The sequence below is a fragment of the Furipterus horrens genome, unplaced genomic scaffold (assembly GCF_987537825.1).
Source record: "Furipterus horrens unplaced genomic scaffold, mFurHor1.1.pri manual_scaffold_1, whole genome shotgun sequence".
NCBI lineage: Eukaryota > Metazoa > Chordata > Mammalia > Chiroptera > Furipteridae > Furipterus > Furipterus horrens.
Window position 1 is genome coordinate 136897996 of NW_028327171.1, and position 23981 is coordinate 136921976.

General features: G+C 35.1%; 1 pseudogene; it reads right to left on the bottom strand.

The window, feature by feature from the left end:
- Positions 1–2076: 2076 nt before the first annotated feature.
- Positions 2077–2541, bottom strand: LOC150021963 (protein dpy-30 homolog pseudogene; annotated as a pseudogene).
- Positions 2542–23981: the final 21440 nt, after the last annotated feature.

The window sequence follows — 23981 nt, forward strand, 5'->3', positions numbered from 1 at the left end:
GCAGGTTTCCCAGTGGGTCTCCTCTTTCTTACTCCAGACCTTGTGGAAGATTCTCTGCAAACCACATGGCTTCCCCCTTATGTCCCAGACCTCCTACCCAACTCCCGTTTACACACTTTTAGACCACGTGGCTTCTCCTCTTTTTATGGCTGCCTGCTCTTATTTTAAATGCTAACCCAGGGCACCATATGTCATTGTTATGAAAAGAATTTTAAACCCATCATCTGCCCTTTTGCCCTGGGCTGCAGCACAGCCATTATCCAGTTACCAACTTGCCATAGATATGCAAAGTACCCCCCAAACTGTGCTATCTCCTTTCCCCATCCCCAAAACCATGAGCTGTGGAGACTTTGGGGAGGGCCTCCCTGCTCTGTTACACAGGGGAAGAGTTATATTGGAAACATCATTAATCATGGTGACTAAGGGAGTTAGGGTCATGGTCAGGGTCTTGGTCTCTATTGATTAGTCAGAGCTAGAGTAGGTGGTGGTTGATCAGTGCATCTGGTCTTGATGTCAGTCATGGCATTTATTTTTATTTTTTTCCCATTTTGTTAGGCCTGAAGCCGAAATACAACTGAGGCCCAGATATTATCTCTAGTTTTGTTAATGGCAAATGGCACCAGATGTTAGACCTTCGTCCTTGAGTTTTGATTGAGAAAGAATTCAGAGCTAGGACTCAAATATAAGCAAAAGTTTATTTAGAATGTCATAATGGGAGAAGTGAGGTGTGGAAGAAGTGAGCCAGCTGGGCTGTGTTGGCTCAGGAAACAAGTCACAGAGGCAAAAGTAGGGCCCTTAGAACTTTGGAGAAAGAAAGGAAAGGTATGCACCTTGAGGAAAGAAATGGGGAGAAAAACCTTGAGCATGCTCAAGAGATAGAGTGCATACTAAGTCTTTCCTCTTGAGGGTTTTTATCTGGAGGTCTCAGGGGAGGATCTCAATAGAATATTTATCAGCTTTTCCAGGTGTGTCCTTTCAGGTCGTGGTCTCCACTGATGGGTTGGAGCCAGGGCAGGGCATCATTAGTCATCGCAGCTGGTGCTAAGGTCAGCCACTGTGTTGCTCTACCTGGCCTTACTGCTCCCTTGGCCCAGGAGCTAAAGCACACCTGAGGCCTAGATGTTATCTTCAGTTTGACAGAAACTCTGTGTCTGTGATCAGTAGATCTGAGGCTTTGTTCCTAAGATTATTTGACGTGGGTTAGGACCTAACTGTCTTGAGAACTTAATGTTTAAGGGAGTGGTCATGCAAGTGAGTTATAAGAAGCTATTATTCTTCACTGAGCTTGTCAGGCCTGCCATGTGAACGCCTGAGTTTATCAGGTTTGCAACATAGCCTCTTTTTCATTGAGTTATTGTCTTGAGGTATTCTGTAGCTAGAATTTAGTTCAGATTAAATTTAAACAAACTTCTATTCTCCCTCTAAGCACATTTCCAAATCAACATGTTTTACATAACTTAAAAAACAAACATCCTACTGTATAAAAGCCAATATTATTTTTGTGAAGGGAAAACTTAGTATGTTTAAGGAGCTGAAATAAACACGTAGCTAAGAGACCCTCATAGATACATGTCAGGGAAGAAAAGTTTCTCCTTTGTTCTTCTAGGGTCTTCTGGCTAGTCTAAAAACTAAACTGACATTGATCAGAAATCTCAAGAGTTAAAGATTTAAGCTGCAATTATAGTCAATAGGCTTAAGTGATTAATGCACCAGAAAGCTGTTATTCCAACAACTGAAATACCTGACCTGTGTGACTCCAAGAGGTTGACAGGCAATTCAAACTTTGTGCCCCAGAGGGTCTGCAAGATTGAGATGGTATCTGAGTCATTGTGTTCCAGGGAGAGAACTCAGTGACTCACATAAAGAATTGTTGATCAGCAGATAAATACTAGAAAAATTGCTGTTGGACTGAAACTCTTTTTTTTTTGACATTTAACAGTTTATTTTGAAGGTCATTTTAAAAACAAAGTTAAAGATAATCTGAGAAAAAAATTGCACATAATACACTCATTAATAAGTATGGTGATTAAATCAAAATAAGGGAAATATATTTTCTTCTGCAACTCCAGTAACAAGTTGTTGTCCTGAAGGTTCTTATACTTTCAAAAAGGCTGGGGGGTGAGGATCATGGCAATTAAAGCTGCCTCTTAATCATGTAAATCTATAGTAGAAACCAAATTTTTTTGTTCTTCCCAGTAAGTCAGCTTCGATCTTCAAACTGTGCCTTGTTTTTTAAAAGATATGATGCTAGAAATTCAATGGGATTTGGTGGTCTTTCCTTTGCAAGCACAGCAAGTTCCTGTAATAAGATAGGCACAACTGTCTGATCCAAGTAGGCATGAGTTGGCAAGGACTGGAGATCCACTTTTTGTTTTGACGACTTTTCTGCATTAATCTTCTCATTTTCTACTATCCTCTCGACGTTATCTGTGAGACCGTACTCAGAGTGAGGATTTTCCGCAACCTGCGTCTGTTTCTCCAGCATCTGCTCTGGCTCCATGGCGGACCCTGCAAGTCACAGTCCTTGGATACCGGTCCGCGCCTGAGGCATCTGTTCCTAAGAGCCCTCTGGACTGCAACTCTTATCTGATTATATTTTTTCCAAAATCCCTACCTATCTTTCTTCTCCTTGTAAAAAGGTTGGCTTCAAATGAGATGTTAAGACAGTTTTTGAGAGAACATAACCCACTATCTTCGCAGATCGCTGGCATCTGAATAAAGTACCCATAAAGATTCAGTCCTTGTCTATATTTAATGGTTCTGGTAGTGACAGACAGCACAGATGCTGACTTCTCTGCTTTCAACATAGAGAGACTACAAAAAAAAAATTAAGTTAAATTTTGTACATTTTAGAATAATATAAAGCTCAAAGGGCAGCCGGTACCAGAGCTTATATGACATCCTAAGGAGAAGGGGTTAGTCAGGGACTTCAAAAGGAGGAAGGTAATTCACATGGAGGTGGAAATACAAATGTCTGAGAAACAAATGTTTGCTGTGCCAGGTGTAGACAATGAGACACAGAGAAGACTTTGGAGGAATAGGACTAGTTTAGTTCCCTGTCTCTCACATCAAGCTCATATTGTTTATAGTTATTTCTAGAGATAGCTTTTCTTCCTGCAACGAGCCCTCTATTCAGATTCTTTTAGTCAGTTAAAGTGGTGGCAAAAAGCTCTTCCTAAGCTTTTTGTTTCTTATAAGTAATCAGCTGAAAATAATCCTCATGCCAAAGAGACATATTTTGAGTCGGCAAATTTTACTCCCCTATACACAATACACTTTCAAAGGGCTTCTGAAGATTCAATACCGAAAACAATGATAATAGGAGCATTTTTGTAGTATTACATGGAACTCTTAAAACATATATAACATATAACATTAAGGAGAGAAAAAAAATGAGTATACAAAGGATAATGAATAAAAAGTATTTTAAAAAAGATGAAAACAGATATGAATTTTGCTGTGTGGATAAAAAAGGGAGGTTCTATGGAAAGTAACCTCACAGGGTGATATGATTATAAATGTCTACCTGGGCAGGTCATGGTGCGTAGTCATGTCCCATGCATAGAATGTCTTTAGTAAGTCTTATCTTTGTTTTAGCCAAGCTCTGTCCATTGTGTGCATCTAAGTTAATACACCTTTGAAACAAACTGTAACTACCCTCAAAAGAGCACATAATTTTAACTATCTTGTAATTTGATCCACACTTTGCTTTCTTCCACCTCAGTAATCTTTCTTAACTCCCTCCTTAATCTTAAGTAAATAAAGGAAGCTGCAAAACCGTTATTCTCTGAAGCATTTGAGATGTTGCTTCCCTGACCTATGTCATCATTTTGGTTCAAATAAACTCCTCTAAAATTTCTCTACAGGTTTGGACTTTTTTTTTACATGGACAACTAGTTTTTGTTTTGTTTTGTTTTGTTTTGTTTTAGCAAAGAGCATATATATAGTAAATGTGATGTTGGAAAAAAATATTTTACCCTTTTATAGCTTGTCAAATTATTTAATCCTTTTTTAACACAGGTAATACATGTTGGCCAGCATTTTCAAATAAACATTTCTAGAAAAAAAATGTTGCCTATAAAATAGACAAAGTCAAAATGGATATCTCACTAACCCTGATCTTTTACACTGATTATTGTTCCTCAAAATAAATCTTTGTCTGTAATGAATCTGTTATATATGATGAACATCCAACTAGTAGAATAATTGACTATTTTATTCATATGTTTAATAATAGAACCAAACTGATTATTAAAATGTAAGAAATAATTTTTGTGTGGAATCTATAGAAACATCACAAAGGGAAAGTAGGACAGACCATTATGCTCCAAATTTTTATTTCACAAAATAAACAGCATGATAATTAAAATGAATGTAAGGAATACAATTCTTGAAGCAGGTCCTGACTGTCTTTATTTTTTAATCAAAAAAGAGCTCATTGGTTCTATTATCAAGCCTGAAACATTTTAAATTATTAAGTGAGTCATGTACATTGAGGGATTCCTTTCTCATGAATTACTGAAACACTTGATTGCATTAGTAACAAATTCATTTCACTGTCATATTTCATGCTCAACCTTAACTAAATCAATGGTGCAGAGATAGAATTATTGCAATTCCAAATTTATTGATAGAGATTTAAGAGGTCTCTGCTGTATTCAGATTACTTTATATCCACTTAACACATTTGCTCTAATTACAAAGTAAGACTTCACTTTCTTGCAAGTCTTTCAATGAGTACACTGGGGCCATTTAGCTCAAAACAGAAAGGTTGAGTGACAGGTCAAATGAAAATATTAAAATATGAGTTATATACATTAAGTTGTTTCCTCAGGATTTACAAATGTAATCAGATAAAATTTAAAATTTTAGTGAGCAAATCCTGATTTTTCATATATTTATTTCCCAGGTCAATAATACCCCTTACATATAGGAAATGTTCAAGACAGATTAAGAGACAGATAGGTTTTCAATTTAATGCTAATTGAAGGGAAACACTCTGTTGTCAGGATGTTCAACTTATCTGAGAAGTCGGATGAGACTGTGAAATGTTAGTCCACTGCTTTAGAATTTATTTATTTCTCAAATTAAATCTAAAGATTTCCCAGACAGAAGAAAAGACAAACTCTTTATCTTATCTTTGAAAACAGGAATGGTGGCTTTGAGTTTTTCCCTAATCATTTAGGTTTAACAGGATTACCTAAGTGGTAGCTTTCACTTTCATGGTTCTGCCAAATTGGTTCTAATCTACATCAAGAGGCAAGCAACTCACAGTTTTCTAGACGCTAGTCAGAGGGTACTTCTGTTGCCAGGCAGAGAACTAAGGAACATTAATCACACTAGATTTCCTCTTTAAACTTCAACTGTTGTAGTCAACCAAAACTATAGTTGTTCATCTCAATGATAATGTTCAGCTAATGAGACCAAAGATCCAGCCCATTGCCTTCATTCTGATCCACAGACATTGATTTCACTTACTGTAGGGCCCTTTTCCAAGAAGAATATGTTTCAAGAAATCACTGATACTACTAAACCTTATATATATGGTGTTTTTTCTTATACTCACATACCTATGATAAAATTTAATTTATAAATTAGGTGCAGTAAGAGATAAACAATAACTAATATACAACAGAACAATTATAACAATGCGCTGTAATAAAAGTTATGTTAATGTGGCATTAAGTAAAATAAGGATTACTTGAACATAAGTGCTATGATACCACTAAGTGACAAATAGGTGGGGGATATATACAGTATGAAGATGATTATCAGAGAAAGCATTCATTTCATGGACCAGACAGAATGAGATTTCATCATGTTACTCAGAATGACATACAATTTAAAACTTGTGAATTGGTTATTTCTGGAATTTTTCATTTAATACCTTTGAATGATGATTAACTACAGATAACTGAAACCAAGGAAAAGGAAACTGTGAATAAATGAGGAACTACCATATTAATTCATTCATTTTCTCTGTCCTTGATGCTCTGTGATGTGCCTTGCACACTGTGATGGGCAATGAGGTCATTATTATATTTAAGAGAAAATACACCCATTAGGGAGCACTTAGACAAGCTTACTTACATCATCATTTTGCAGATGTGCCATTGGTTCTAGTAGTACATGATGATCCAAGGAAGTGTAGCAAGAATTTTAGATACTAAACAAAACCTACAGGTCTCAGCTAGATAAAGTAAATGTAAGGTCAATAGGTATTGTGATGGGCTTGAAAGGATGATCTGCCATGCAGAATTTCTGCCGACTGTTGCCAAATCTAATTTTTAAAAGAGAGGCTGGCAATTCTGATTTCTTATGTGACTCTTATAATGCTTCATTTAATAATTACTCAATTTAGAAAACAAATAAACAAACAAAAGACTTGGATTTGAAACAATATCTACTATTTATCAAATTATATCATAAGTCACAAATCAGCAAAATAATTAAGATCCTAGATTTTTTCTCTCTAAACAGTAGCAGTTTGGTATGCTTTGAGAAAATGTGTTTCTACATATGTCAACAAATGTATTGTGTTTTAATAAATAAATAATTTTGTAGTCATTTTTAAAAGTCAATTTTTATACTTAATAGTATGTTTTAGAGAGCATTTCATATAAGTTCATGAAGAAATTGGTTTGTTATACTAACTACTGCATTATATTCCTTCATAGGGATTTGCCAATTTTTAAAAAATGGTTATTTAGATTATTTTCAAATCTTATTACGAAACATGCTGCAATGAAATATCTGTATATATGCTTCTTTGTACAGTTATGTGTGTACATCTAGGATATATATGTATATGTGGAACTGCTGATTATACTACTCTGTATTTTGATAAACAATAACAAATTGTCTCCTCAAATCCCAAATCAATTTTCACTCTCACTAAAAGTGTATGAGAATACCTATTCATATTACAGCCCCTACAATATGTTAACAAGTTTTCTTATTATTTTGCCCATCTGATGGGTAAAAATATTATATCTCATAAATTTTTATTACTACTACAGAATTTAAACATTACACATGTCTATTAATGTTTATTTTTTGAATATTATAAATCTGTTTCTCATCTATTGATTTTTTTCTCATTTTCCTACGGAGAATGTATTGTGCCTATTGGATATTAATCCTCCTTCTGCTACATATGCTTCAAGTACTTCATCAGAGTATGTTATTTTTTATTCTTTAAAAAAATAGGTGTCATATCTGCCATAAATTTTAATGATGGCATCTGCTTTTTTGTCAAACTTTGGAAGGCCTTATCTCAAGATTTGTATATTTAGTTTAAATACTTTTATCATAATTGCATTTGAGATTTATTTCCATACATTGTGTGAGATAAAAAGCAAAATATAATTTTTACTTGCAAAGTGATTGCCAATGATTCTAACATCATTTATTAAATACCGTCCTTTTTTTCATTATTTTAAAGTGCCTCCTTTATCATGTGATAGATCTATTACCACATATTCTCTTGTCTGCTTTTCAATGTGTGTGTTCCATTTAACTATTTTCAATTCCCATGGGATCACCAAACTGTCTAAATTACAATAGCTTTACAGTATATTTTGATAGTTTGCAGGATGAGAATCAGTTTCGTCCCTGGAGTGTCGTGTTTTCACTGAGTATACATAAATTTATCAACACTGCTCTCCTATTTTTACTGAAGCCAGTCTTGTCACTAATATTTTCCTTATCTTACTTGAGGTAGTTTATTTTGAATGCTCTCCACCCAACAGTGCCTCTACTGCTGCTGCTACTGTTGACTACATATTATTGGATGTTTTCTTTGTGTCTGTTAACTTTCTAGGCATTTTAAATATATTTTCTTACTAAGGATGAACAAGAAACTTTCAAATTATTGTAATAGCTGTCAAGCAATTGAAGCATATTGTCTCTGATTCTCTTACCATTTTCTTGCACACTGTCTTCCCTGTGATTTATTACAAACAGCCAGTGCCTGTGTTTCTTTGTGATAGAGTTTCCCTCATGTTTCCAGACTGCTTTGCCTAAGCATATGAAGAGGCAAGTTCTTGGGACATTCCTCCAAGGTAGCCTTAACCCATGAGTATAAATTCTCCAGTTTCCTCATTCCCTGCTTGAGTCAACACAGAGGTGAAGCATCCATTTTTATCACAGTTTTCCTGTAGGACTAAAACAAGCCCTCCTTGGTACTGTATTGATAACTCACCCATGTCTGATTTCCATTCCTTTCCTGCGAATACTTTCTAATCCAACATTTTCGCACAAAAACTCACCTCAAGATCTGCAACCAGAGAATTCATCCTAAGATAGCTAGTTACAATCTAAAGTCCATTTTACAAAATAAAAACTGATATTCAGAGAGATTACAGATTAACATAATATCACATAGAAAGTAGTGGCAAAATTTGACCAACTTTTTAATTGAAATTATTCAACAATTTATTTGGGTTCAGTTTATTTTTGTCTCTAAAACCATTCACAAGTTTCACTTCTTTTTTTCTTTTTAAAAATGTTATCTATTTATTTTTTAGAGAGAGGGGAAGGGAGAGAGAAAGAGAGGGAGAACAACATCAATGTGTAAGAGATACATTGATTGGTTGTCTTTCGCACGCTGCCAACTGGGGACCTGGCTGGCAACCCAGGCATGTGCCCTGACTGGAAATCAAACTGGTGACCTTTCAGTTTACAGGCTGGTGCTCAATCCACTGAATCACACCAGCCAGGGCTTTTTATTTTTCCCTTCTTTTTATTTGTTTTAAAGTTTCACTTCTCTTGGTGTCCCTCCAGTTAAGCCTGGCAATGCCTGCTGTTACTGCCCCTTGTGAGTAAAATCCCTAGTCAACAAGAATTAGGGACTCATAGGGAGTAAAATACTGGATATTGTTATTTTAACCAGTGACAGTTATGACCATGTTTCCTTGGACCCACTTTCCCTTGTGCTTCCAGATTAAATTTGGCCAAATGAGGTATATGCATATGATCTGGAAGGTGGAAGTGAAGCAGCAGCTAATATTCTTGGAAGGTCTTTGCAATCAGATGTGATGCAGAGGTGCTTTATGGATTTGATTCTCTACCTCCTGCTGGCCAGCAGCGATCCCAGGCTTATACTAGATGCCTGACTGAGGAGCCTCAGAGGTGACACCACACAGAAGTAGCAAGTCCAAAGACCCCTACATGACCTTACCTTGTGTCACCCGCCCTTAGCAGCTCTGTTACAGAAACAGGGGAACCCAAAAATCCCCAGAGTTTGTGGCCAGGGATGGGGGAGAAGGAGGCAACTTTCAGAATGCCTCCACATTCCTGAGGCTGGTGGCTAGTGTCTTTCTTATGCAAGATGGCTTGGATGCTTCTAAGACCTCAGGTAGATGGGAGGGGTTTTGAACCAGGGGATGGTATGGAAAAAGCAGACAGAGCCTATGTAAGGTTCTGTGAATGGTCAGAACTGTTTGCAACACCCACTGCGTCAGAAGATGCAGTCAGGGATATATAAGCAGCTGTGGACATTTTAGCTCTCTCTTGCTCTCGTGTGCTCCCTCCATGTGGCTTGGAGAAGGGGTCTCCAGGCTGCTTTAAGAGGCTCTCGCCATGCAGTTTTGAGAAGGAGAGGAGATCCATGTGGTTTGCAGGAAGACGGCAGTTTACAAGGAGGCTAAGAATCCAGGCGGTCCTGCATTGAGAGCTGGAGGGCACCACAGCACAGAAAGGACCTCCCCAATCAGAATTGAGTGATTGGCAGCTGCTGCTAAAGCTGAACTGTGTTTGGAAAGTAGGAAAACGGTGTTTCTGACCTACCTAAGACTGGCCAGGTTTGGTAGGGGGGAGGCAAGAATATATGTTTATGGCTGTTTTAAAGAACATAAGACTTAACAACAGAAATCCACAAATAATCTAAAGCTATATAACTGTTAGATAAACAATTCTTTTTCTTTTCACTAAACTCTGTAGAGGTCTTTGAACTTGCTGCTTCTGTGTGGTGTCACCTCTGAGGCTCCTCAGTCAGGCATCTAGTATAAGCCTGGGATTGCTGCTGGCCAGCAGGAGGTAGAGAATCAAATCCGTAAAGCACCTCTGCATCACATCTGATTGCAGAGTTATAATTTTGGCGGTGGGCAATCGGGCCCCTAACTAAAGAGCCCGTGGGTTTGTTTTCAATTGGAGCAGCCCAGGGGTTCTGTAACAGCTCAGTATACTTGACTCCACAGATTTTACTGAAAGCTGATTCATTCACCTGCTCTGGTTTCCCAGGAGAATGGGTTAGTGACCCTTTATCTCCTTCTTTAAGTTTCCACCATCCAAATTTCTACTTTCCCATCTTATCCAGTATCTATTTCTTTCCTGGGTCATTTATTCTCTTCACACTCAGTATCTGTGCTTTTCTGACTGAACTCTGACAGATGAAAAGTGTTAAATGTAAGCTAGCATTTAATTGATACTTCCTCCTAAAACACTTTAATTAGCATCACGAAGATAAAACCTTTAAAAAAGTAAATGTCAAGTACAGTTTATTTTGTTCATTCTAGAGCATTTTTAGAAGCACCTCCTTTGAATATGCTAGATATCTTTTCTAACAAGAGAATTGTTGCTTTCTTCCCCTCTTTTATGTTTCTTTTTAAAAATTTTGGAATTGTAAAAATACCTAAGGAATTAATTTTGAAGGTATGCTGCATGCCTTTTTTTCTAGATTACTTGGAAAAAGATATGTTGTTTTAATGTTATTTAGAAACTGATAAGACCAGAAAAGTAAGAGTTTATGAAACCAGGTCATACCAGTTCATTAGCATAAATGTTGATATTCAAATTATGCAAACAAGAAAAATAAGTAAGGAAAAGAGTTCTGGATGTATTAATAATTAATTTTGCTTTCACTCATAAAGATATCTCACCATTTTTATAGGTTAATATGTGGCTAATTTATGACATTTAATTTTAAAGCAATAAAAACAAAAACAAACAACATAAGATTACTAATTGAGAGAAAGCACATTTGAAGAATTTACATAAGATGTAAATCATCAATAATTGAAATACTCTTGAGATGATAAAAATCATTAAAATGGTTCTGAAATTAAAAAATAAGCTCTTCTCATTAACCTACCACTTGACCTAAATAAAAATATTGAATTTTATCCCAGTAAAAAGGAAACTAATATAAAATTAAGGATATCATGACCCTAGAGAAAATCTCATAGGCAGGCAACATTTTGTTCTCTGTCTTATATAAATAATTCAATAAACACAAATGTCCAAAGACTGTCACTAGAGTCAGTTAATGGCAGGAGAAGAATGAAAAGTGACAGAAAAATGGATGAAGCTAAAAATCTAATACAGCAGAGATCCTTAAGAGGGAGCTCTATGATAGCACAGAACAGGGGACGTCGTCTAGATAGAGGGAGACATGGACAGCACTGCTTCCTATCTCTCTTTCCAACTTCTGGGGGAATTACAATTGATGATATATTTTTTTTCTTTCTTACTATTCTTACCGTTGAAATCTCAAATCCAGGCCAGAAAATGGGTTAATGCAACATAATTTCATTGCTTGTAAGGAACTTCTCTAAAAACATGCAGAAGTTGCTCTTGTAGAAAAAGGCAAAGCTCATGGTGAAAGAAGTTGGGGGTAAAAGGTCATGGTAGAAGAAGTTAGTGTTGGAAGAATAGAGTGGAGAAGTCAAGATTGACAGGTTATGGTAGAAGATCATAGATCTTAGTAGATCTACTACAGATTATAGTAGAAGTTGAGGTTGATGGATCATGGTGGAAAAAGTTGGAATTGATGAATCAATGAGAAGCGGTCAAGATTGAAAGATTATGTTTGCATGTCGAGAATACTCTAAGGGATCATGTCTTATTTTGTGACATGATGTAGTTTTTTTTTCTTCTCCTATAATGACAAGTGATAAGTAGAGGTTTAATAATAATTTCCATTAAATCTGAAGGTGAAGCACCAGGCCTGGACTAGTGTGAGTCAAGAGAAAAGCCAAGGAAACAAAATTGAAAGAGACATTCACTCTCAGGATCATGCAAGGGCTGATCTTGCAGCTGTGTAACCCTGACAGTGAGTTAATACTTTATGAAATTTTGTGCACCAGGCTCCTCTCTTGCTTTACCAGTACTCCTTGTTCTGCAGAAGATAGAGCATGTGGAAATCTGTTTAGAGGCAGAATCAAAGGAATACATTTTAAGCTAGAGGAGATATACACATATACTGAAAAAACAATAAGAGTAGTGACTCATCTAAGTGGTGATGAATTACCTAAGTCTTCTTTTATCAATCAGAATGTTGTAGGTACCATAGTGCAAAATTTCTGTGGTGGCATGATGCTGAATTAAGGACACAATGATAGAGAAGGTGTTGATCAAAGAAAATGGTTGACTTAGAAAATCTGTATACATGATATTAGTAGTGTCCTGACATATACAATGGAACAAGGGAACTAAGAGTCTGGAAATAGTTATATATGGAGTCACACGAATTGGAGTTCAAGCAGAATTCACAGGGTATAGACAGAACTCTATCTAGCTTTGGAGAAGAAAGTTTTAGAATGAGGTAGTGTTTAGTCTGAAAGATATTAGGTATAAACTTGGACTGAGAGAATTAAAGTAGTGAAACCATTGCAAGAAATTTGCTACAAAGTGAGGTCTTCATCAGTAAAATGAGGTCAGATCTCAACTGTGAGATATTTGAGTGAATTATTAGTAGATGATGACTGTATATTGTGTGAGAGGCACTATTCCTTCAACTATCATATTTTTACTCACCGAATTCCCATTATGTGCCAAGCACCATTTAAATGGTTGAGATAGAGTGGTGACAGATAAGACAGATAAGTCACATGATCACATTTGGGTCTGATACAGAGTGATCTGATTAAGACCACTGGGGAGAAATAAGACGGGCCATAGGAGGAATTTGCTGAGGCAATGGAAAGCAGTCTAGGTTGGGACTGGCTGACAAGCTGAATGCCTCCAGAGCCAATGGAAATAAAATGAGGGCTGGCTCTTTGGCTCACAAACTTTTCTGGCTTCTGAGCTGACTTTTTCTCAGGCTCTGGCCCTGACTCGAGCTTACCTGGCTCCTGAGCAGGCTGTCTCTGGCTCTTGGGCTCTTCTTCCATGAGGATGCCTGGTTGATCATGTTGCAGCTACCTGTATTTCCCAATGGACAGTATGTTGAATGAGAAGGAACTCTGGGCACAGCCTAGGATTGGGCTGGCCTGGCAGAGGGTAGCAGGTGTATTCTTTGAGTGTTCTAGAGGGAACAGGCTCTGGGACAGAAGCCTGCCATTCTTCTGGAATTGTGTAGCTTTTGTGTATTACGTTGTTTTAATTTGTAGACTAACCCTATAGAAACTAACAGGGGGAAGACTAGGAGAACCCGGTGTTAGAGTTTAGCCTTAATTGATATACTTAAGTAATTAAAACTGTGATGTGATAGGCTTAATTATCTGCTTTTGAAAAAGAAAGACTCCTTTCCTTTATCACCACCCTGTGCCTCTGGAATTTTGCCTAGAGGGTGGCAGCAGGCAGCAGTACCCCAACCTGCTGTTCCGTATCAGGTCCATTCTAGCAGGGGGTGTATTTTTTAGGGTATGCTTTTATTGGTTATTGATTATTAATTTATTTTATTTCATTATTCACTGAAATAATCATACAAGATGGTAAAAATGAGGACATTCTCACTTGACATGTGAGAAATAAAAAGGCTTAGAGTTTCTTCAAGTTCATGGAACAGTAGGTAGTAGAACCAAGATTTGAAACCAGATAGGGTAATTCAGAGTCTGCATTCTTAATCACTGTGCTGCCTGCTAACAAGTGAAGTTTGGATGAATAAGGTGGCCCAGTTAGTAGATGACTGATATGTTAAAGATTTTTATTTTAAAAACAAAATAATAAAAACTGTCATTTGCAAAGCAATTTTTGGGTATTATGCATTATTCTAAGTATAGATTTTTGATACTCCTCAAGTCAATGCTGAAAGATGGGTATTATTTTTCATTTTACAGATATAAAACCTAAAGCTCAGAAATCTTAAGTTATTGCCCATGGCCACTCAGCAAGTAAGTGTCAGAGCTGAAATAAAAACCATGTTGTGTGTAAAAGAAACAAAGATATTCTTAAAACAATTCCACACACATTCTCAAAACTGAAGCTGGAATAATGAAAGATTATTAGTTCTAACATTAAATATACTATTATCAGACACATTTATATTTTGTCATTGCATGATACAATTGCAACAGACAGGTGGGATATACCTACAGAGCCCCAGAACCTCCCTTACCAATTTGCATTCTTCCATAAATCCATGAGAGGAAAAGGTATTGGAGATGGTTTAAATATAAAGTCTGCGAAAAGTAAATGAAATAAAATATGAAGTAGTGTAGCAACCTAGACTTAGGGATACTTGGCTGCAAATAGCCAGATTTCCTTATCATTCAAACTTCTACATTATGGATAAAGCCTTTACTGTCTTCTCCTATCTCATGATACAACTGGCTCATAGTAGTTTGGGAAAAAGAAAGATCCAAATAAAAGTTAACTTTCATTTTTAAGAGTTGTTGAAATTTAAAAGTTAGTGCAAAATTACAAGCAGTCAGAAAAACATTTGGGGGTGGGTGCAGCTTAGACAGTAAACATTTATTCCTCACAGTTCTGGAGTTTGGGAAGTCAAAGATCAAGATGCTGGCCGATTTGGTGAGAGGTCACTGCCTGGTTCTCAGCCAGCTGTCTTCTTGCTGTGTTGTCACATGGAGAAGGTTTTTTTTGTTTTGTTTTGTTTTGTTTTTGTCTTTCTACTTGAAAAAAATGAACAATGTATTTGAATGTTATGTTGATCAATAATTTTTTAGCCTTAGGGGTTAGACAAAAATGGTTTCCCATAAAACTTATAACAAGAAATTTTATATAGTATATTCTGTTAGCATATGAGTAACGTAATTGCTGCTTACTTGATGATTAAATTCAATATAGTCCTTATTCTCTAATTTTCCTTCTGGTGGACCAAAGTGTCTACCATAAATGGATTGAGAAAAGTTATCAAGAAGACTGGTTTTTTTTCCCCCCCTCAATTATAGTTGACATTCAGTATTATTTTATATTAGTTTCAGATGTGCAGCATAGTGGTTAAACATTTATATGAATTACAAAGTGATACTACTGATAGATCTAGTACCCCCCTGGCACCATACACAGTTATAATATTATTGACTATATTCCCTGTGCTGTACTCTACATCCCTGTGAGAGAAGATCAGCATTTTTGAGCCCCTAGTTTTTTGTACAACTCTGTTTTGTTGTGCCCTGCCAACAGTTTAATTGGGACATTTCTTTATGAAAATATGACATATATGTTTTATTCAGGTTTTCCTTTTTTCTTCAGTAGAGTCTGAAGGAGGAAAACATTTGTATTACACTTGTTTCCAGTTTCTTAACTCAGTGATATACTTTCCTTGGGGTGCATATGCCAAACCAAGTGTTAAAAAATGAGAAAGAAATTTTGACTTTGGAGAATATTAACATGCAAATTAAATGCATTTGATGAATAATACATTTTTTTTAGTATCTGCTATGTATAATAATCAAATAGAGAGTTATTTCTTCAAACATAGGGGTTTAGGAAGGAAAGTATCAATGGGCATGAAACTTTGTGGAGCTAATCAAGGAATTTCATTCCCCAGCACGCACACACATCCCTCCTATAAATACACCTTACAGTTGTCATGCTCTGCTTCTCAGGGCCAGCTCTTGTCCTAGAGACTGTGGATGGACTCACCCTAGGCAATTACATTCTCAGGTCCTTTCATATAAATTTAATAGAACTAGCTCTCTCTACTCATTAAATTATCTTCTCTGTCAGTCTCTGGCAGCCCACGGTGTGACTGATCTTGAAGTGAGGAGCTGGTTTATCTACACCATGCATAACTAGTTTGATCTTGGAAAGTAGAATATTTTTTCTTTTACAAACATAGTATATTTTTAATCAGGTCAATAACTTTTCAGCTTTTTTTTTTTTTTTAGGTAAACACACTACAAATACAAAACCATAGACTCAACTTTAGTCTTGCTATTAATTCCTCAAACAACTCAGAATTAAGTCAATTTTTAAAACTGCTAGGCTAACAGAGTTCTCAGTGACCTCAGCTTTTATTCAATGAGAATTTGAACATGTCACAACTGATAGGAACACAACAATTTCATTACACAAACCTGATTTCCAAATGGCACTTAAGAAAAAGGAAGATGGAGATAAAAAAGCTGCAATTGAATAGAGGAGCTGATTTCATGGATTGTAAATGATGTACCCATTAGCAGAGTCATAAAATAAGAAAACAAAGTAATTCAATAGGCTGTAGGAAGGGGAAAGTTATGTAAATGAAGAGAGCCTTGTTAAAATAACCAAGACAAAGTGATTCACTGGTGTGGAAGGGGGCATTTTTTAAAGTTGATGCTATAATTAATACTTTTTTTTTTTTAGTAAACTATTCTTTCAAAGGGTCAGTTTCCCTTGAAGTAAATTAAAGTGGGTTGGGCATAATATGAACCTAAATTGAAGTTTCAAACCAATGCTATAGGTAGAACTAGTTCTGCAGAGGAAGATGCTAAAGATGCTGAAAGATAATTACAGAACTGCTTACCCCCCAGCTCTAGAAATGTTGCTCACAACAAGCCCTCTCATTATGTCTAGTGCTTTATTAATCCGTAGGAGCCCATTGTCAATACTACTCTGTGATCATCAACTAGGTTTAATGAACATACTATAGAACTCTGTTTCAGAGTGGAACAAAGTTTTGGTACCAAGGAGTGTATAACATGTATGAGATTAAAAAATAAATAAAACTAAGAAATAAAAGGCAAAATTAAATTTTCCTACTTCCATATATCTGAAAGCACATACATATGACAAACCCACAAATATATTTCACAGGTGGAACAAAATAAATTACAAAATTTTCATAAAGACAGTGATCTATAATCAACTTGGTAAAATTAACTGAATTTATAAATGACATAACATGGATGCCGTCTTCCAAAGGATGTGAAATAGTGAAAACATATGTCTTTTGGTTTTTACTATCACCTTATTTGTAGAGAATAAACTCATGTGCATGTATAATTTATCAGGGATGTAAAAGCAACAAAGAGAGTAGACTATTGAATTTGAACCCTGCTCTTAGTCACTGAATTATATTGTCAATAGTTTTTCAAAGAAGAAACATTTTGATCTTCAATAATATACCAAGTTGGGTGTTTGTTGCCTTGTAGATACTTTTTTACTTACCTTATCCTCATGGACATGATATGTTTGAAGATACAACATGTTTTTGAATACTGATTCTATTTTGAATAAAAGGGTACTTGGATATTCCAGCCAAATTATTGGGTAGTAGCTCATATGTTTTATTCTGCAGGTATAAACATTCTGGTTATAGGCATGACCTTAGTTACGCTTCTGTTTTATTCTATGAAGCCAATTATTATCACTGAAGAAATCAGACCTCATCTAGGGAAAGTCACAATTCATGGTGCATTATATTCCAAGAGTAACCCTGGCTGGTTTAGCTCAGTGGATCGAGCGTCGGCCTGCGAGCTAAGTGTCGCTGGTTCGATCTTCCAGTCAGGGTACATCAGAGAAGGAAAACTCTGACTCCAAAAAACCTCCGCTGCCTTGCGGCATACCTCTTCTGGGGAAAGGCTAAGGGAGTAAACCCCGACAGAAAATCCGGAGCCGGAGTCCCTAAGGCGGTTTGACGTTGTAGTCAACACCGGCAACTCCTGCGGCGCACCTGAAGCCAAGCTGTATCGACTCCGTCTTTCCCTTGGACCCTTCAGCTGCGAAGAGAGGGGGGGTCTGCTGCATGGGCAACAGCAGACCCTCCATATCACCCTGCCCAGGCTCTGTAGCTTCAGCTCCACTGGAGAGGACACTCCAGCGTCATCGCAAGATGTCGATTCAACACAGGAGGAGACAGATGCCGTGTCACTCCCGAGTCGGACTGCACAGCCATTCTCGGCGGTGCAGATAGACACTTAAGAAGCTACACCATCATCTCTCGAGACGGACGGCTGCCGACGACGACGATATTCCAAGAGTATTTCTTAAAGTAAGAAGAGACAAGTACAAGAAATTAAAGGTAATAGATTTTTAAAACTTTTAATGTAAATATTATGTAGAGTTTAGTACATTCCACAAAAACTGTGATTATGTTACATGTATTTATTACTCTATATTTTAGAGTTGTTACTGAAATTGGAAGGTGATAGCAAAAAAAAGAAAAAAAAACCTCAAAATATAATTTTCTCCAAGAATTAGATCATATAAATGTAGAAATTATAAAAGTCACATTGTCTAGATGCGATGGAAACTTTATTACTATATTTCCTTTAAACCTAATTCAAAATGGCACTTAAAAATATTTTTTACCAAGTCATCAAAAGATCCCCTTTACTTTAATTTTAAAATAACTATTTAAAACAGTCATGAACTACTAATGAGATAAAACATTAAGTGTTAAATAGATAAATGAGTAAATTAGTATGCAATTCACAGAAGAAAGAACTGAATGATTCATTAAATAGCTTGTGCATCTTCAATCTTACTTATAAACATAGAGATGTAAATTTAAAAAACCCTTTTGTAAAATTCACAGACTAACATAGATAACATTCAATGCGGTTGAGTGTGGAGTGAGATGGGAATCCTAAAACATAGCTGGTATGTTATAAATGCCTACAATTTCCTAGAAATTAACTGAATGATGTGTACAATAGACTTACAAATATTTATTGTTTTTATTCTGTTATTTTCAGTTTTGGAAAGGCATTCTAAGGAAAAAACAAAGAACATGGAAATGCCTACAAATACTAAAAAAAAAAATTCTTAAACATTTAAAAATGAAAGAAGCTTAATTCTAGAAACAGGGAAATAATTCAATGAATTATAGCCATGGAAAAGTATTATACAGCTATTAAAATTATGTTCAGAAATGTTTAATATGAAAGAAAATATTTATAATGTAACATTCTTTCAAAAATCATTTTAGAAAAATATAATCTCAACTCTATGAAATACATGTATACATAAGAAAATCAGAATTGTAACAGTGCAGGTAGGAGTAAATATCTCTCATTGGTGATACCCACAGATTATTCTTATTATCTTCTTTATCTTTTTATATTTGGGAATGACTATATACTACTGTAAAGTTAAATATTTATGTATATGTCTGTGCACATGTAAGCACCTATAAACACACATAGTAAATATTAACACATATTTATATTTCCCCAACCTTTGCTACTTAACTATCAAGCTTTTTCTGGTTAACTACTTATTTTTTCTTTTCTTTCACACTGACATTTTAATCTGTAGTTTCAATTCGAAAGAACTTTGCACTAACAAATACTTCAAAAGCATACCATTGTTCTCTCAATTTCTCAAACTACAAAGTAGCTTTTACTTATCAAATATTAATAAATGATTGGTCACTGTTTTCTCTTTTAAAAAATTTATAGGTTCTTTTTAATCCATGCCTTTTCAGGCTCAGCATATGATTTTAGTTATGAAAAATGTCACCCCATCAATTTGAACTGTGTTTCAGTTAAGGGCATTGATTTTCTGAGAGGACAATAACTTTGTCTATTATGAAACTGACTGACAAAACATAGGACTCTGTTCTGAACTGGCTTGATCTTACCATATACAAAACTTTAAACTTTTTACTTCTCATTTTATATAAAAAAACTGATTTTTGAAAACATTTAGAAATGATTATTTAAACGTTATGTTGTCTAACATTTCTGTAGATGAATAATTATCCAATATTTTCTATTGGAATGAAACCATGTCTTATATTTTACACAAAATCTAGGTAGTTCTTGCCTGTATTGTTTCCACTTCAACCAGACCCATGCTTGTCTCTCTGAAGGACACTTGCCAGCAGTTCTTGGAATCTGCAGTATACCATATGAAAACGACTGCTTTGGACAATTTAACTTATCGAAGAAAAGAGTATAATTCTAGTGTATCTAGACCAAGCTTTAAGTAAATTACATTTGTCATATTGCCTACATCATGTTCACTGTGAGAAATAATTCTATTTAAAGACCCATGAGAAAAGTTTCTCTCATGTCTGAGTTTCAGAAAAATTTTAGGTTCCCTTGAACAATTTGCTCTAAAGACATTGTGAATCAGGTAACACTGTCTCTCATTGTGTTGGCTGTAGGAAGGCTTAAAGAAATGAACAACTTGATAGAATGTCACATTCTAAATTATTGTGAGTTAATATTAACTAACTTTGTTATATTCCCACTCATTTTTTTCCTTTATCCTCAGTCATTTATTTTTTAAAATATTTTTAATGTCAATGTAAATTAGAAAAAAGTCTGATTTTTTTCAGGTATATTGAGATGCGTTTGACAATAACATTGTATTAGTTTAAAGTACAACATAATTATTTGATAGTTGCATATATTGTGAAATGATTGTCACAATAAATTTAGTTAACATCCGTCATTTCAAATAGCTACAAAGTTTATTTCTCGTGATGAGATTTACTTTCTTAGCACCATTCAAATATGCAATACAGTATCGTTAACTACAGTCACTGTACTGTACATTTCATTCCCAGAACTAAGTTATCTTGTAACTGAAAATGTGTACCTTTTGATTGCTTTAATCCATATTCCTCAACCCCCAAATCTCATCTCTGGCAAGACCAATCACGTCTCTGTTTCTCTGAGTTTACTTGTTTGTCTTAGATTCCACATATAAGTGAGATTATACAGTATCTGTCTTTCTTTTTCTTACTTGTTTCTTTTAACACGATAGGTCTTTATAAGGTTCATCCATGTTGTTACAAATGGCAAGATTTCCTTCCTTTGTATGGCTTAATAAATTTCATTGTGTGTGTGGATATGTTACACAGGGGTTGGCAAACGTAGGTTTACAGCTGTAAGTATATGAAACACAGTTTATTCTTACATTATCATTTATTAATTATTATATTTATGTTACAACTGTAAGCATATTTTTACCCACCCGTGTATATACATATATATAAATGTTGTTTATTCATTCATTTTTCAATGTACATTTAGGTTGTTTCCATGTGTTAGCTATTATAAATAATGCTGCAATAAACACGGTTATGAAGATATCTCTTGAAGATAGTGATTTTGTTTCTTTAAGATAAATAACCAGAAGTGAAATGGGTGGGTCATATGGTAGTTCTCTTTTTAATTTTCGGAAAAAATTTTGTATTGTTTTCCATAGTGGCTGTACTAGTTTATATTTTCACCAACAGTGCACAAGTGTTCCCTTTTCTGCACATCATCACTAGCACTTGCTATTTCTTGTCATTTTGATGACAGTCTTTCTAACCAACCATTCTAAGATGATACAGTGTTTTCATTTGCATTTCCCTGATGAGTGATGAGTGATGTTGAACACTTTTTCATGTATCTTTTCGCCATTTGTATATTTCTTTGGGATATTGTTCAGTTCCTCTGCTCATATTTTTAAAGAAAACTCTTTTTGTTTTTGTTTCGTTTATGTTATATGACTATTTAACATATTTTGGATATTGATCCTGTATCAGATATATTACTTGAAAATGTTTTCTCCCATTTAATAAATTGCCTTTTCATTTTTTAATGGTTTCCCTTGCTGTGAAGAAGGTTTTTAGTTTTATATAGTTCCACTTGTTTATTATTTCTTTTGTTAATTTTGATTTTGGTGTCATATCCAAAAAAATCATTGCAAAGACTAATATCAAGGAGCTTGCCCCTATTTTTTTTCTAACAGTTTTATGATTTCAGGTTTATGTTCAAGAGTTCAATCCATTTCAGTTAATTTTTATGTATGGTTTAAGATAATGGTCTAGCTTTATTCCTTTTCATGTGACTGTGGAGTTTTTCCAATAATTTTTTTTGAAGTGACTATCTTTTTCCTGTTGTATATCTCGGCTCTGTTGCCAAAAATTAATTGACCAAGTAGGCATGAGTCTATTTCTGGGCTCTTTATGCTGTGTCATTGATCTATATATCTATTTTTTTCTGTCAATACCATATCATTTTGATTACTATAGCTTTGTAACATAGTTTAAAAACAGGAAGTATGATGTTTTTGTCTTTGTATTTCTTCCTCAAAATTGCTTTACCTATGGGAGGTCTTTTGTGGCACCATACAAAATTTAAAATTATTTTTTCTATTTCTTTGAAAAAAATGCCATTAGAATTTTGATACAGATTGAATTGAATCTGTAGGTTACTTTAATAATAGAGACATCTTAACAATATTAGTTCTTCCAATCTGTGAGCAAAAATATCTTTCTTTTTTTATTGTTGACACTATTACAGATGCTCCCCATTCTTTTACCTTTGCACCCCTCCACCTAGCATCCTGTCCCTCCCCTGATATTTCACTCTCTTAGTTAATTTTACTTTCAGGGATTTTTATTTTATTCTTTTAGATGCAATTTATTTTTTAAAAATAAGATTTCTGCCTTTTTCTCTTTTCTTATTCTTCTCTGGGACCCAAAATAATATGAATATTGGTCTGCTAGATGCTGTCCCATAAGTATCTTAAACATTCTTTGTTCTCTTTGCTCCTCTGATTGGATGAATTCTATTGCCTTCTCTTTGAGTATATGCTTACTTTCTTATGCTTATTCTAGTTTGTTGTTGCACTCCTCTATTGAATTTTTCAGTGAAATTATTATAGTCTTCAGGTGTGTGATTTCTGTTTGGTATTTCTTATTTATTTATTTTTTTCTGTGTCTTCTTCTCCAAAGATGACATATAGATAGCCGAAAAAAATTCTCGACATCATTAATCATCAGAGAGAAGCAAATTAAAACCACAAGGAGATATCACCTCACACTTGTCAGAACAGCTACCACCAATAAATCAACAAACAAGTGCTGATGAGGTTGCGGAGAAAAGGGAACCCTAGTGCATTGTTGGTAGAAATGCAGACTGGTGCAACCACTGTGGAAAATGGTATAAAATTTCCTCAAAAAATTAAAGATGGAATTGGATTTTGATCCAGTGAGGACAACTGCAGCACCTTACAAGCCTGTTAATAACTGTTTCTTTGTTTATTAGTCTTGTGGATCTTGTTCGTACAAGCCCTGTTAGGTTCTAGCAGTAGGTGTTTTGCGGGATCATCTCTTAGGTGGAAGTCTTAAAAGTTGAGGTATCAGATATACCTCAGGGAGAAGCTGAGAGTCATGAATTCTTTCCTGATTATATGTCACTGTGCCAGTTGTGGGATTCATGGTGGAAGTGCATCTCAGCTTTTGTTATCCGTTTTGATGGGGGTATTTTCTCATTCATTTATGTGTAGATGTTACTCAGCTAGATTCTAAATTTCTTTCAGAGAAATTGTTTCATATGTAGTTATAGGTGTGGTATGTCCACTGGAGGTTCAGGAGTCTCCTACGTGACCATCTTTGATTGGAATCCCACAAAACTAAGTCTTAATCTTTTAAAAATGTGTGTGTGTTTATAAATATATGTATTTATTTAGACTAATGCCAGAAAATTCAAGGCTACCTTTTCTGCCAATATTTTTTTTCTGAGTATATTTTCTAGCACTAATTCATTCACTCATTCATTCATCTATTTCTTCAAAAAAATCTTTATGGTGTACCTAGACCTGCTCAGCATTTCGTGTGAGCAGGATTGCAACAGCATAACAGACTTTAGCTCTTAATTTTACTGATTGCAAGGAGCCCATTTACTACACCTATCACATATTACCACAAGCCATCTTTTACCCATAGCCCACAGTCTTTCAACAGTTTATTGTAATATATTTTAAGGCACTCAATGAATTAAAGTCAAAATTGAAATCTGTTTACCTCAGATAAATAAATAATTTAAAAATGAAGCCAATAGAACATCAAATCAATAAAGCTTATATGCATTATCTTTGGCCATCTGTTAAATACACTATGTGATTTCATTGTCTCTGATATATTTTGT